The 13,279-nt window shown below is 41.3% G+C and overlaps 1 non-coding gene across 1 annotated transcript; it reads right to left on the bottom strand.

The window, feature by feature from the left end:
- Window positions 1-3,133: 3,133 nt before the first annotated feature.
- On the bottom strand, window positions 3,134-3,241 carry LOC130942804 (small nucleolar RNA R71). Its single transcript, XR_009071354.1, has one exon. It is a non-coding gene; the product is annotated as a small nucleolar RNA R71 (small nucleolar RNA).
- Window positions 3,242-13,279: the final 10,038 nt, after the last annotated feature.

Below are 13,279 nucleotides of genomic sequence, written 5' to 3'. Positions count from 1 at the left end.
ATTCAATTCCGCTTGTTCTTTTACCAAGATATCACTTGTTCTTCACCTATGAACAAGGTGACTGACAACCATTCTTGTTCTACAAGCATCTGAGGCTTAGTGAATATCTCTTGGATTTCCGATTGCACGATGCATGGTTGATCGCCTGACAACCGAGTGCTCGCCTGACAAACGAGCCAGCCATTCCGTGAGATCAGAGTCTTCGTGGTATAGGCAAGAACTGATGGCAGCATTCAAGAGAATCCGGAAGGTCTAACCTTGTCTGTGGTGTTCTGAGTAGGATTCAATGATTGAATGACTGTGACGTGCTTCAAACCCTGAGGGCGGGGCGTTAGTGATAACGCAAAAGAATCACTGGATTCTATTCCGGCCTGATTGAGAACCGACAGATGAATTCCGCTATGCCGTGACAGGACATATGCAATCGCTTTCACTGAGAGGATGGGAGGTAGCTGCTGACAACAGTGAGACCCTACACGAGTTTGCCATGGAAAGGAGTAAGAAGGATTGGATGAAGGCAGTAGGAAAGCAGAGAGACGGAAGGGAAGGCATCTTCATACACTTGTCTGAAGCTCTTACACCAATGATATACATAAGTATCACTATCTTTATCTTGCATGTTATTTTCGTTCATCATCATCATATACATTTGAGTTTGCCTAACTAAGATTTACAAGATGACCATAGCTTGCTTCAATACTAACAATCTCCGTGGGATCGACCCTTACTCACGTAAGGTTTATTACTTGGACGACCCAGTGCACTTGCTGGTTAGTTGTGCGAAGTTGTGTAATGCCATGGTATTGAGCCACCAAGTTCTTGGAGCCATTACCGGGGATTATTTGAGTTGTGAAAAAGTATTGTTCACAATTTCGCGCACCAAGTTTTTGGCGCCGCTGCCGGGGATTGTTCATGTTTTGAGCAAGCTTTTGGTAACATCAGAGCCAAGATCCGGCAACAACATCAAATTTTTGGTGTTATTGCCCGGGATTGTTTAGGCTGGACAACTGACGGTTCATCTTGTTGCTTAGATTAGGTATTTTTTTTTCGAAATTCTTGAAGGTGAATTCTAGAGTTTCATGATGATTTGTTGAAATATGGCTGGCTGAGAAGCCATGTCTAATCTGATTGGACCGAGGTTTCAACTTATCACCACAAGAGCTTGTTGATTTCGTATCAATCTTGCTGTTGGAGCAGTGATTTGCTAAGGCTTGGCTGACCTTGGTCATGTCTAGTGTTTTGGACCGAAGCTTTCTTTGAAAGCTTGGCTGGCTGTGAAGCCATGTCTAATTCCTGGACCGGAGTCTTAGACTAGCACCGCACTGATTCCTGAAATTCTCATTAAGAATTTTGATTCTTTTTTTCACTTAATTTTCGAAAAATACAAAAAAATTTGCAAAACCATAAAATCCCAAAAATATTTCTTGTTTGAGTCTAGAGTCTCATCTTAAGTTTAGTGTCAAATGCATGTTTTGTTATATTTTTCGAATCCATGCATATATTTCTTTGTTTTGATCTTTGAATTCTATTGACTTGAAGTATTTTGTGTGTCTCATATGTATTTTCATGTTGTTAGTGTCAGTAGTACACAAACTGCTAAGTTTGGTGTCTTGCATGCATTGTTAATTGATTCCTTTTGCATTTTGATTATCAAAAATCCAAAAATATTTTTAATTTGTGTCCTTTCAAGTCAATGATACAAAGAATTGAAGATTCAAAACATGCTGCAGAGGAATTATACAGAAAAAGCTGAGCATTCAAAAATGCCCAGTGAAGAAGGCAGACTGGCGTTTAAACGCCAGCCAGGGTACCTGGTTGGGCGTTTAACGCCCAAAAAGGGTGCATTTTGGGCGTTAAACGCCAGAATGTATACCATTCTGGGCGTTTAACGCCAGGATGGTGCAGGGGGAAGATTTTGTTTTCAAAATCAAATTTTTTTTTTAGTTTTTCAAAATCAAATCTTTTTCAAATCAAATCTTTTCAATCAAATGTTTTCAAAATCAATTTCTTTCCTTTTTAAAAGATACTTACTAACAATTAATGATTTGATTGAACATCACAAGATTGTTACCTTTTCTGTTGAGAAAGGTTTTTAATGTTTGAATCATATCTTTTCTTGTTAGGCAAGTCATCAATTTTTAAAATCATATCTTTTCAAATTGTTTTTAAAATCATATCTTTTCAAATAGTTTTCAAATCATATCTTCTCAATCACATTTTTTTTATATCTTCTTAACCACATCTTTTTCAAAATAACTTTCAATCAAATCTTCTTAATTTCTAAGTTCAAATTCTTTTTCAAAAATCACTTAATTTCTTTTCCACTTTGATTTTCGAAAATCAATTGATGTTTTTCAAAAATGTTTTCAAAGTATTTTAATTAATTTTCGAAAATAAACTTCCCTCCTTCCCACATCCTCCTGTTTATGGAGTGCCACTCCTTCTCAATGCACAATTCGAACCTTATCTAACTAAAGTTCGAATTCATCTTCTCCTTCTTCTTTCTATTTCTCTTTTCCTCTGACATTTCAAGGAATCTCTATACTGTGACATAGAGGACTCCACATTTTCTTGTTCTCTTCTCTATCATATGAGCAGGAGCAGAGACAAAGGCATTCTTGTTGAAGCTGACCCTGAACCCGAGAGAACCTTGAAGAGAAAGCTAAGAGAAGCCAAGGCACAACTCTCTTTAGAGGACCTGACCGAATTCTTCAAGGAAGAAGAACACATGGCAGCAGAAAACAACAACAATGCAAACAATGCAAGGAAGGTGCTGGGTGACTTTACTGCACCTACTCCTGATTTTTATGGGAGAAGCATCTCTATCCCTGCCATTGGAGCAAACAACTTTGAGCTTAAGCCTCAATTAGTTTCTCTAATGCAACAGAATTGCAAGTTCCATGGACTTCCAATGGAAGATCCTCATCAGTTTTTAGCTGAATTCTTGCAAATCTGTGACACAGTCAAGACTAATGGGGTTGACCCTGAAGTCTATAGACTGATGCTATTCCCTTTTGCTGTAAGAGACAGAGCTAGAATATGGTTGGACTCTCAACCTAAAGAAAGCCTGGACTCATGGGAAAAGCTAGTCAATGCCTTCTTGGCAAAATTCTTTCCACCACAAAGATGGAGTAAGCTTAGAGTGGAAGTCCAAACCTTTAGACAAAAGGATGGAGAATCCCTCTATGAAGCTTGGGAAAGATACAAACAATTAATCAGAAAATGTCCTTCTGACATGCTTTCTGAATGGAGCATCATAGGTATTTTCTATGATGGTCTCTCTGAACTATCTAAGATGTCCTTGGATAGCTCTGCAGGAGGATCTCTTCATCTGAAGAAGACGCCTACTGAAGCTCAAGAACTGATTGAAATGGTTGCAAATAACCAATTCATGTACACTTCTGAAAGAAATCCTGTGAACAATGGGACTAGTCAGAAGAAAGGAGTTCTTGATATTGACACTCTGAATGCCATTTTGGCCCAGAATAAAATATTGACTCAACAAGTCAATTTGATTTCTCAAAGTCTGTCTGGAATGCAAAATGCACCAAACAGTACTAAGGAAGCTTCATCTGAGGAAGAAGCTTATGATCCTGAGAACCCTTCCATGGAAGAGGTAAATTACCTAGGAGAACCCTATGGTAACACCTATAATTCTTCATGGAGAAATCACCCAAATCTTTCATGGAAGAATCACGAGAGACCTCAACAAGGTTTCAATAACAATGGTGGAAGAAAAGTTTAACAATGGCAAGCCTTTTCCATCATCTTCTCAGCAACAGACAGAGAGCTCTAAGCAGAATAATTCTGACTTAGCAACCATGGTCTCTGATCTGATCAAAACCACTCAAAGTTTCATGACTGAAACTAGATCTTCCATTAGGAATTTGGAAGGACAAGTGGGTCAGCTGAGCAAGAAAATTACTGAACTTCCTCCAAGCACTCTCCCAAGTAACACTGAAGAAAATCCAAAAGGAGAGTGCAAAGCCATAAACATGGCCGAATTCTGGGAGGAAGAAGAGGCAGTGAACGCCACTGAGGAAGGCCTCACTGGACGTCCACTGGCCTCTAATGAGTTCCCCAATGAGGAACCTTGGGAATCTGAGGCTCAGACTGAGACCATAGAGATTCCCTTGGACTTGCTACTGCCTTTCATGAGCTCTGATGAGTATTCTTCCTCTGAAGAGGATGAGTATGTCACTGAAGAGCAAGTTGCTAAATACCTTGGAGCAATCATGAAGCTAAATGACAAGTTATTTGGAAATGAGACTTGGGAAGATGAACCTCCCTTGCTCACCAAAGAACTGGATGACCTGTCTAGGCAGAAACTGCCTCAAAAGAGGCAGGATCCTGGGAAGTTTTCTATACCTTGTACCATAGGCACCATGACCTTCAAGAAGGCCTTGTGTGACTTAGGGTCAAGTGTAAACCTCATGCCCCTCTCTGTAATGGAGAAATTAGGGATCTCTGAGGTGCAAGCTGCAAAAATCTCACTAGAAATGGCAGACAACTCAAGAAAACAAGCCCATGGACTTGTAGAGGATGTTCTGGTTAAGGTTGAAAACCATTACATTCCTACTGATTTCATAGTCCTAGAGACTGGGAAGTGCATGGATGAATCCATCATCCTTGGCAGACCATTCCTAGCCACAGCAAAGGCTGTGATTGATGTTGATAGAGGAGAGTTGATCATTCAAGTGAATGAAGAATCCATGGTGTTTAAGGCCCAAGGATATCCCTCTATCATCATGGAGAAGAAGCATGAAGAGCTTCTCTCAAAACAGAGCCAAGCAGAGCCCCCACAGTCAAACTCTAAGTTTGGTGTTGGGAGGCCACAACCAAAATCTAAGTTTGGTGTTGAAACCCCACATTCAAACTCTAAGTTTGGTGTTGGGAGGTTTCAACAAGGTTCTGAGTGTTTCTGAGGCTCCATGGGAGTCCTCTGTCAAGCTAATGACACTAAAGAAGCGCTTGTTGGGAGGCAACCCAATGTTTTATAATTAATTATTTTCTTTTGTTATTTTATCTTTTTTGTAGGTTGATGATCATAAGAAGTCACAAAAACAATGAAAAAAGCAAAAACAAAATGAAAAACAGGAAGAAAAACAGCACACCCTGGAGGAAGATGCTGCTGGCGTTCAAACGCCAGTCAGCCTAGCAGTTGGGCGTTTAACGCCCAGTCTGGCACCTTTCTGGGCGTTTAACGCCAGAAAAGGGCACCAGACTGGCGTTAAACGCCAGTAAAGGGCAACAACCTGGCGTTAAACGCCAGGAATGGGCACCAGCCCGGCGTTTAACGCCAGAAATGGGTCAAAACGTGGATTTTGATGCCATTTGGTGCAGGGATAACTTTTCCTTGACACTACAGGATCTGTGGACCCCACAGGACCCTACCATCACTCTCTCTCTTCTTCCCCCATTCACCAATCACCTCAACACCTCTTCCCCAAAAACCCCTCACCTATCAAATCCCATCTTTCTCTTCACCACTCACATCCATCCTTCATAAAACCCCACCAACCTCACCCTTCAAATTCAAAGGCAAAGTGTTATTGCAATTTCACACAACCTAAAGACCACTTCTTCCCCCTTTGGCCGAACACACTACCCTCCCCCTCTTCCTCATTTCTTCTTCTTCTACTCCTTTCTTTCTTCTTTTGCTCGAGGACGAGCAAACATTTTAAGTTTGGTGTGGTAAAAGCGTTGCTTTTTCGTTTTTCCATAACCATTATGGCACCAAAGGCCGGAGAAACCTCTAAAAAGAGGAAAGGGAAAGCAAAAGCTTCCACCTCCGAGTCATGGGAGATGGATAGATTCCTCTCAAAGGTGCATCAAGACCACTTCTATGAAGTTGTGGCCTTGAAGAAGGTGATCCCCGAAGTCCCCTTTTTACTCAAAAAGGGTGAATATCCGGAGATCCGCCATGAGATCCAAAGAAGAGGTTGGGAAGTTCTCACCAACCCCATTCAACAAGTTGGAATCTTGATGGTTCAAGAGTTCTATGCCAATGCATGGATCACAAAGAACCATGACCAAAGTGTGAACCCGAATCCAAAGAATTATCTTACTATGGTTCGGGGGAAATACTTGGATTTTAGTCCGGAGAGTGTGAGGGTGGCGTTCAACTTGCCTATGATGCAAGGAGATGAGCATCCTTTCACTAGAAGGGTCAACTTTGATCAAAGGTTGGACCAAGTCCTCACAGTCATATGTGAAGAGGGCGCACAATGGAGGCAAGACTCAAGAGGAAAGCCGGTTCAATTGAGAAGGCATGACCTCAAACCCGTGGCTAGAGGATGGTTAGAGTTCATACAACGCTCAATCATTCCCACTAGCAACCGGTCCGAAGTTACCATAGACCGGGCCATCATGATCCATAGCATCATGATTGGAGAAGAAATAGAAGTTCATGAGGTTATAGCCCAAGAACTCTATAAGGTGGCGGACAAGACCTCCACTTTGGCAAGATTAGCCTTTCCTCACCTCATTTGTCACCTCTGTTATTCAGTTGGAGTTGACATAGAAGGAGATATCCCCATTGATGAGGACAAGCCCATCACCAAGAAAAGGATGGAATACACAAGAGACCCCTCTCATCAAGAAATCCCTGAGATTCCTCAAGGGATGAACTTTCCTCCACAAAACTATTGGGAGCAACTAAACACCTCCCTAGGAGAATTAAGTTCCAACATGGGACAACTAAGGGTGGAGCACCAAGAACACTCCATCATCCTTCATGAGATTAGAGAAGATCAAAGAATCATGAGGGAGGAGTAACAAAGGCAAGGAAGAGACATTGAGGAGCTCAAGCACTCCATAGGACCTTCAAAAGCAAGGAAGAGCCGCCATCACTAAGGTGGACCCGTTCCTTAATTTCCTTGTTCTCTATCCTTCTGTTTTTCGAATTTTTATGCTTTATGTTACCCATGTTTGTGTCTTGTGATCATTAGTGTCTTAGTGTCTATGCCTTAAAGTTATGAATGTCCTATGAATCCATCACATTTCTTCAATAAAAACGTGCTTAATTGAAAAGGAAAGAATTGCATGAATTTTGAATTTTATAATAGTTTAATTATTTTGATGTGGTGGCAATATTTTTGTTCTCTGAATGTATGTGTAAACAGTGCATATGTATCTTGAATTTGTGGTTCATGAATGTTGGCTCTTGAAAGAATGATGAAAAAGGAGACATGTTACTGAGGATCTGAAAAATCAATAAAATGATTCTTGAAGCAAGAAAAAGCTATTCAAAAAAAAAAAAAAAAAGGAAAAAAAAAAAATCGAAAAAAAAGAAAGAAAAGAAAGAAAAAGAAAAGAAATAAAGTTGTGATCCAAGGCAAATAAGAGTGTGCTTAAGAACCCTGGACACCTCTAATTGGGGACTTTAGCAAAGCTGAGTCACAATCTGAAAAGGTTCACCCAATTATGTGTCTGTGGCATGTATGTATCCGGTGGTAATACTGGAAGACAGAGTGCTTTGGGCCACAGCCAAGACTCAATAAATAGCTATGTTCAAGAATCATCATACTTTACTAGGAGAATCATTAACACTATCTGGACTCTGAGTTCCTAAAGAAGCCAACCATTCTGAATTTCAAGGGATAGATTGAGATGCCAAAACTGTTCAGAGACAGAAGGTTAAAAGCCCCGCTCATCTAATTAATACTGATCTTCACAGATGTTTTTGGAATTCATTGCATATTCTCTTCTTTTGATCTTATTTGATTTTCAGTTGCTTGAGGACAAGCAACAATTTAAGTTTGGTGTTGTGATGAGCGGATAATTTGTATACTTTTTGGCATTGTTTTTAGTATGTTTTTGATATCTTTTAGTTAGATTTTAGTACATTTTTATTAGTTTTTATTTAAAATTCACTTTTCTGGACTTTACTATGAGTTTGTGTGTTTTTCTGTGATTTCAGGTATTTTCTGGCTGAAATTGAGGGACCTGAGCAAAAATCTGATTCAGAGACCAAAAAGGACTGCAGATGCTGTTGGATTCTGACCTCCCTGCACTCGAAGTGGATTTTCTGGAGCTACAGAAGCCCAATTGGCGCGCTCTCAACGGCGTTGGAAAGTAGACATCCAGGGCTTTCCAGCAATATATAATAGTCCATACTTTGTCCAAGATTTGATGGCCCAAACCCGCGAAGTAATCCGGCCTCAGGAATTCCAGCGTTAAACGCCGGAACAGGAATAAAAGTTGGAGTTAAACGCCCAAACTGGCATGGGAGCTGGCGTTTAACTCCAGAAAAGGTCTCTACACGAATTTCCTTGATTGCTCAGCCCAAGCACACACCAAGTGGGCCCGGAAGTGGATTTTTATGTCATTTACTCATTTCTGTACACCTTAGGTTACTAGTTTACTATTAATAGGACCTTTTACTATTGTATTAGGAGACTTTGGTAGCTATCTTCACTTTTATGCTATCTTAGATCTTTGGGAGGCTGGCCATTCGGCCATGCCTAGACCCTGTTCTTATGTATTTTCAACGGTGGAGTTTCTACACACCATAGATTAAGGGTGTGGAGCTCTGCTGTACCTCGAGTATTAATGCAATTACTATTGTTCTTCCATTCAATTCCGCTTGTTCTTTTACCAAGATATCACTTGTTCTTCACCTATGAACAAGGTGACTGACAACCATTCTTGTTCTACAAGCATCTGAGGCTTAGTGAATATCTCTTGGATTTCCGATTGCACGATGCATGGTTGATCGCCTGACAACCGAGTGCTCGCCTGACAAACGAGCCAGCCATTCCGTGAGATCAGAGTCTTCGTGGTATAGGCAAGAACTGATGGCAGCATTCAAGAGAATCCGGAAGGTCTAACCTTGTCTGTGGTGTTCTGAGTAGGATTCAATGATTGAATGACTGTGACGTGCTTCAAACCCTGAGGGCGGGGCGTTAGTGATAACGCAAAAGAATCACTGGATTCTATTCCGGCCTGATTGAGAACCGACAGATGAATTCCGCTATGCCGTGACAGGACATATGCAATCGCTTTCACTGAGAGGATGGGAGGTAGCTGCTGACAACAGTGAGACCCTACACGAGTTTGCCATGGAAAGGAGTAAGAAGGATTGGATGAAGGCAGTAGGAAAGCAGAGAGACGGAAGGGAAGGCATCTTCATACACTTGTCTGAAGCTCTTACACCAATGATATACATAAGTATCACTATCTTTATCTTGCATGTTATTTTCGTTCATCATCATCATATACATTTGAGTTTGCCTAACTAAGATTTACAAGATGACCATAGCTTGCTTCAATACTAACAATCTCCGTGGGATCGACCCTTACTCACGTAAGGTTTATTACTTGGACGACCCAGTGCACTTGCTGGTTAGTTGTGCGAAGTTGTGTAATGCCATGGTATTGAGCCACCAAGTTCTTGGAGCCATTACCGGGGATTATTTGAGTTGTGAAAAAGTATTGTTCACAATTTCGCGCACCAAGTAGATAGGTAGCAAATTCAACACACTGTTCTTCAGGCACCAACTGCGCTTGCAGTGCTTGCTCCATGGCCTGAAACCAGGTGTCAGCTTCAGTCGGATTAGTGGTTCCCTTGAGCTTAGGTGGATTAACCTTTAAGAAAGTTGCCAGTGTCATCGGGCCCTGAGCTCCACTTCCACCTTTGCCATTATTGTTTATCTGTTGCCCAAGAGCCTCCGCAGTGGCCTGCATAGCAGCAGCCATATTCTCCAACGCCGCCATAAGGTTTACCGGGTTATTCGGGTTGATTTCCGGTTCCTGAGTACTAGTACGATCTCTCTCACGTCCCCGACCGGGTCCATGAGGCGCCATCTGGTTCCTATACACACCAAACAATCGATATCAAGTTGATCAGTCTCAATATCGGAAGTATAGTGCTTCAAAGTACCAAAGGTACACTCATGAACTTCATGCTAGATGTATCGGTTAGATACCCTAACTAGCACAGGCACAGACTCAGAGTATGCATGGAAGCATAAGCAGTTCCATCCCTCAAGCTCACGAGGACGAACTGCTCTGATACCATAATGTAACACCCTAATATGCAAATCCATATGCTCGAGTCATAAGTCAATGATATTATGGTGATACGACTCTCAGGTGGATTTTTAATATATAAATATAGGTAAATTCGAAAGGAATATTAAATCGAGAAGCCTGAAAAGAGTAGAAATAAAATCGCGAAGACGTTTCACTCACGCTTCGACAACGAAAAGTTAAACTGTTAGCCCGAATGCGATATGCGGACAAGGCATAAAGGAGATTAAGAGATAGATAACAGATAGATATTTATAGCATAAGTAAATAGCCACTAGTCGCGGCCCGCGAAGTTTAGGCCGGCTAGGGTACAGTATGAAAGTAGTTGACAACAGTACATCCTAATCTCTCCCAAAGGAAACATAAGAGCCTCTATAGGCAAGTTCCAAAAGAGTTCAACACATAATATAATCTTTTCAAAACAAAGGTGGAGAGATTCTAAGCAAAACACAAAGTAGAGAAAATAAATATCTTTGCCGTCTCTCAGACGAACCGCAGCTCACTGCTGAGCACCTGACCTGTATCTGAAAAACAAGAGATATATACGGAATGAGAACCCCGGGCCCATGGGTTCCCAGTACGGTAAAAGTGCCAAATAAATACAATGCACTGCAATAAAAACTCACTAAGCATCCTAAACTCCTTTTCACCAAGTATCCAGCCTAGATTCTCACTAATCCATAAATAGGCATCTGACGTAAGGGGATACTAAATCTAGTTCATGTTACACATGTTTCCCAATTCGCTGATTCTTTCACGAATCAGACTCAGAATCATAAGTAAAACCATTACCAGTTGTTCTGCCTCAGCAACTTTACATCAATACATCATACGCTCGCCTGGAGCTAGTGAAATCACATCACTGCGTCTACCCAGAGGGCTCAAATGATCTCATTCAAAAATCATCGTCATTATGCAATCGCATTATCAATTCATCTCATCAAGAACAGCCCCCAACATCCACCAACACCATCATGAGGGATCTCTCAGTTGTACAAACACAAGCAATACAGACAAGTAATACACAAATAAGGTACAAGTAGAACAAGTAGCATGTAATCAGGTAACATAGCATATATGATATAGAAATCCAAAACAAATAGGCAAACCCAAACAATTCAAACATATGCAAATGATGTATGCCTGCCCTATGGCTGATGATATCATCTGTCGGTTATCAAGCCAACCCGACGTGTCCGGTAGCTAACCCGGGCACAGTCTCTCTGTTGCGTATTAATATCATTAGAGGGAATATGTGCCCTGTCACCATTAGAAGGTATCTGCGCCCTGTCGCCACGCCATTAGAGGGTATTTGCGCCCTGTCGCCATTAGAGGGTATCGGTGCCCTGTCACCCTTACAACCAGAGAGAGAACACAAGCATGCTTACATGCAACATTTTTCATCATTATTCATTTATCATATATGCCTTTATACTCAGCCATAATCCATAATGGCTTTGCCGTAACTCGGCAATAACTCAGCCATCCGGCTCACAGTTCCATCCAGAACTAGCCAATTTATCAACATGGCTCCGCCGTATCCGGCAATAACTCAGCCATCCGGCTCATGGTTCAATCAAAACCAACCATTTATCAATAATTATAGCCCTTCGGCTCATGGCATACACGGTACTTCCACCGCCATCCTCCATATCTCATATAATTATCTTTGATCATCATTGATCACAACTTTTCCCCTTGCTTCATTCGCAAGTTACCACATCCCCTAGCTCTTTTCTCATTGCTAGGCATATCATAATGATTTAATACATAAGGGGTGAGATTGGAGGCTTAAAAGTATGAGATTTGGCTTTTAAAACTCAAGTATCAACTTTGGCATGAAAACAGGGCCACGCGTACGCGTACTCCACGCGCACGCGTGGATGGCCACAAAACTCATCAGCGCATACGCGCCATTTACGCGGACGCGCGGATTGAAAAATAGACAATGACGCGTACGCGTCAGCCACGCGTACGCATGGGTACACTTGCGCCCCAAGCACAAGACTGGCACAACTCTGGCACAACTCTCGGGAAAATGGCTGGGCAATGGTTGCAGCGCATCGACGCGCACGCGCACACCACGCGCACGCGTGGATGGTGCCTTCTTGAAGAACGACGCATACGCGCCAAGTGCGCCTACGCGTGGAGGGTCATTCTGCTAAAAATTTTCTAAGTTAAAAGCTGCAGAAATCACAGATTCAACCCCCAATCTTCCGACGGACATAACTTTCTCATTTTAAATCATTTTTCGCCCGTTCTTTGAACGGCATGGACATCCTGGATCCAATTTCACTTTTAAACAATTTTGGCACAAAACAGAAATCCGCAGTCCAAGTTATGTCCCGTCAAAGTATGCCCAAAAACCATATTTTTCATAAAAACTACAAAGTGCCATTTTCAAACAAGCCATTTTCAACCCTTTTTCAAAATCAACCAAAACATGCCAATTTCATCCCTTTTCTTTGAAATCGATCAAAGTATATCAAAATCGATAATGAGCCTCCTCAACTCATACACTAACACATTACCACAATTCACAAAACCGCCATATAACCATTTTTACCCATTTCACACAATGGCTAAATTACAAACACATTAACATGTCATACATCCTTCCTCATCCCAATTTCTAACAATACTATTCCCAATCAATCCTCATTATACATAAACAATATCATACTCACTATCACATGGTTTCACCCACAAATCAACCTTAATCATTTCTCAAACATATATCACAACATACATATCTCTCATGCATCATCATACCATCAAGGCATCAATAGTCATGATCACATATATGACCACATAACATACCTCAACCAAAACCAAATATACCTCACCTACACAATTTCACCCAAATTACCAAATTCCACACCTCAACCCCTCAAACCTTATTATTCAATAACCAACCCAATCATTCACATATTCATTATCTGAAATTCATCCAATCACTTGTGTCATCATACAATGCACACATCAACTTACCTTCCTTACCTCTTTCTGGCCTCCGGCCCAAAATTTACGGCCTCCGGCCCAATTTCACAATTTGAATGCATAAACCACAAATCAATACTCATTACCCAATACATCAAATTTCCAATACACCAAGCATACAAGGCCACCCAATTCTCGACCCAATCATTAATTCACATTACATATCAACTATGCATATTAGCACCAACCATTTGCACAATCCAAACTTAATCCTAGGGCATCTAGCCTAGGAATTCTCATCACATCA

Source organism: Arachis stenosperma, chromosome 7 (assembly GCF_014773155.1).
Source record: "Arachis stenosperma cultivar V10309 chromosome 7, arast.V10309.gnm1.PFL2, whole genome shotgun sequence".
Classification (NCBI taxonomy): domain Eukaryota; kingdom Viridiplantae; phylum Streptophyta; class Magnoliopsida; order Fabales; family Fabaceae; genus Arachis; species Arachis stenosperma.
The sequence above is the reverse complement of the archived record's forward strand: the minus strand, read 5'-3'. Positions and strand labels throughout refer to the sequence as shown.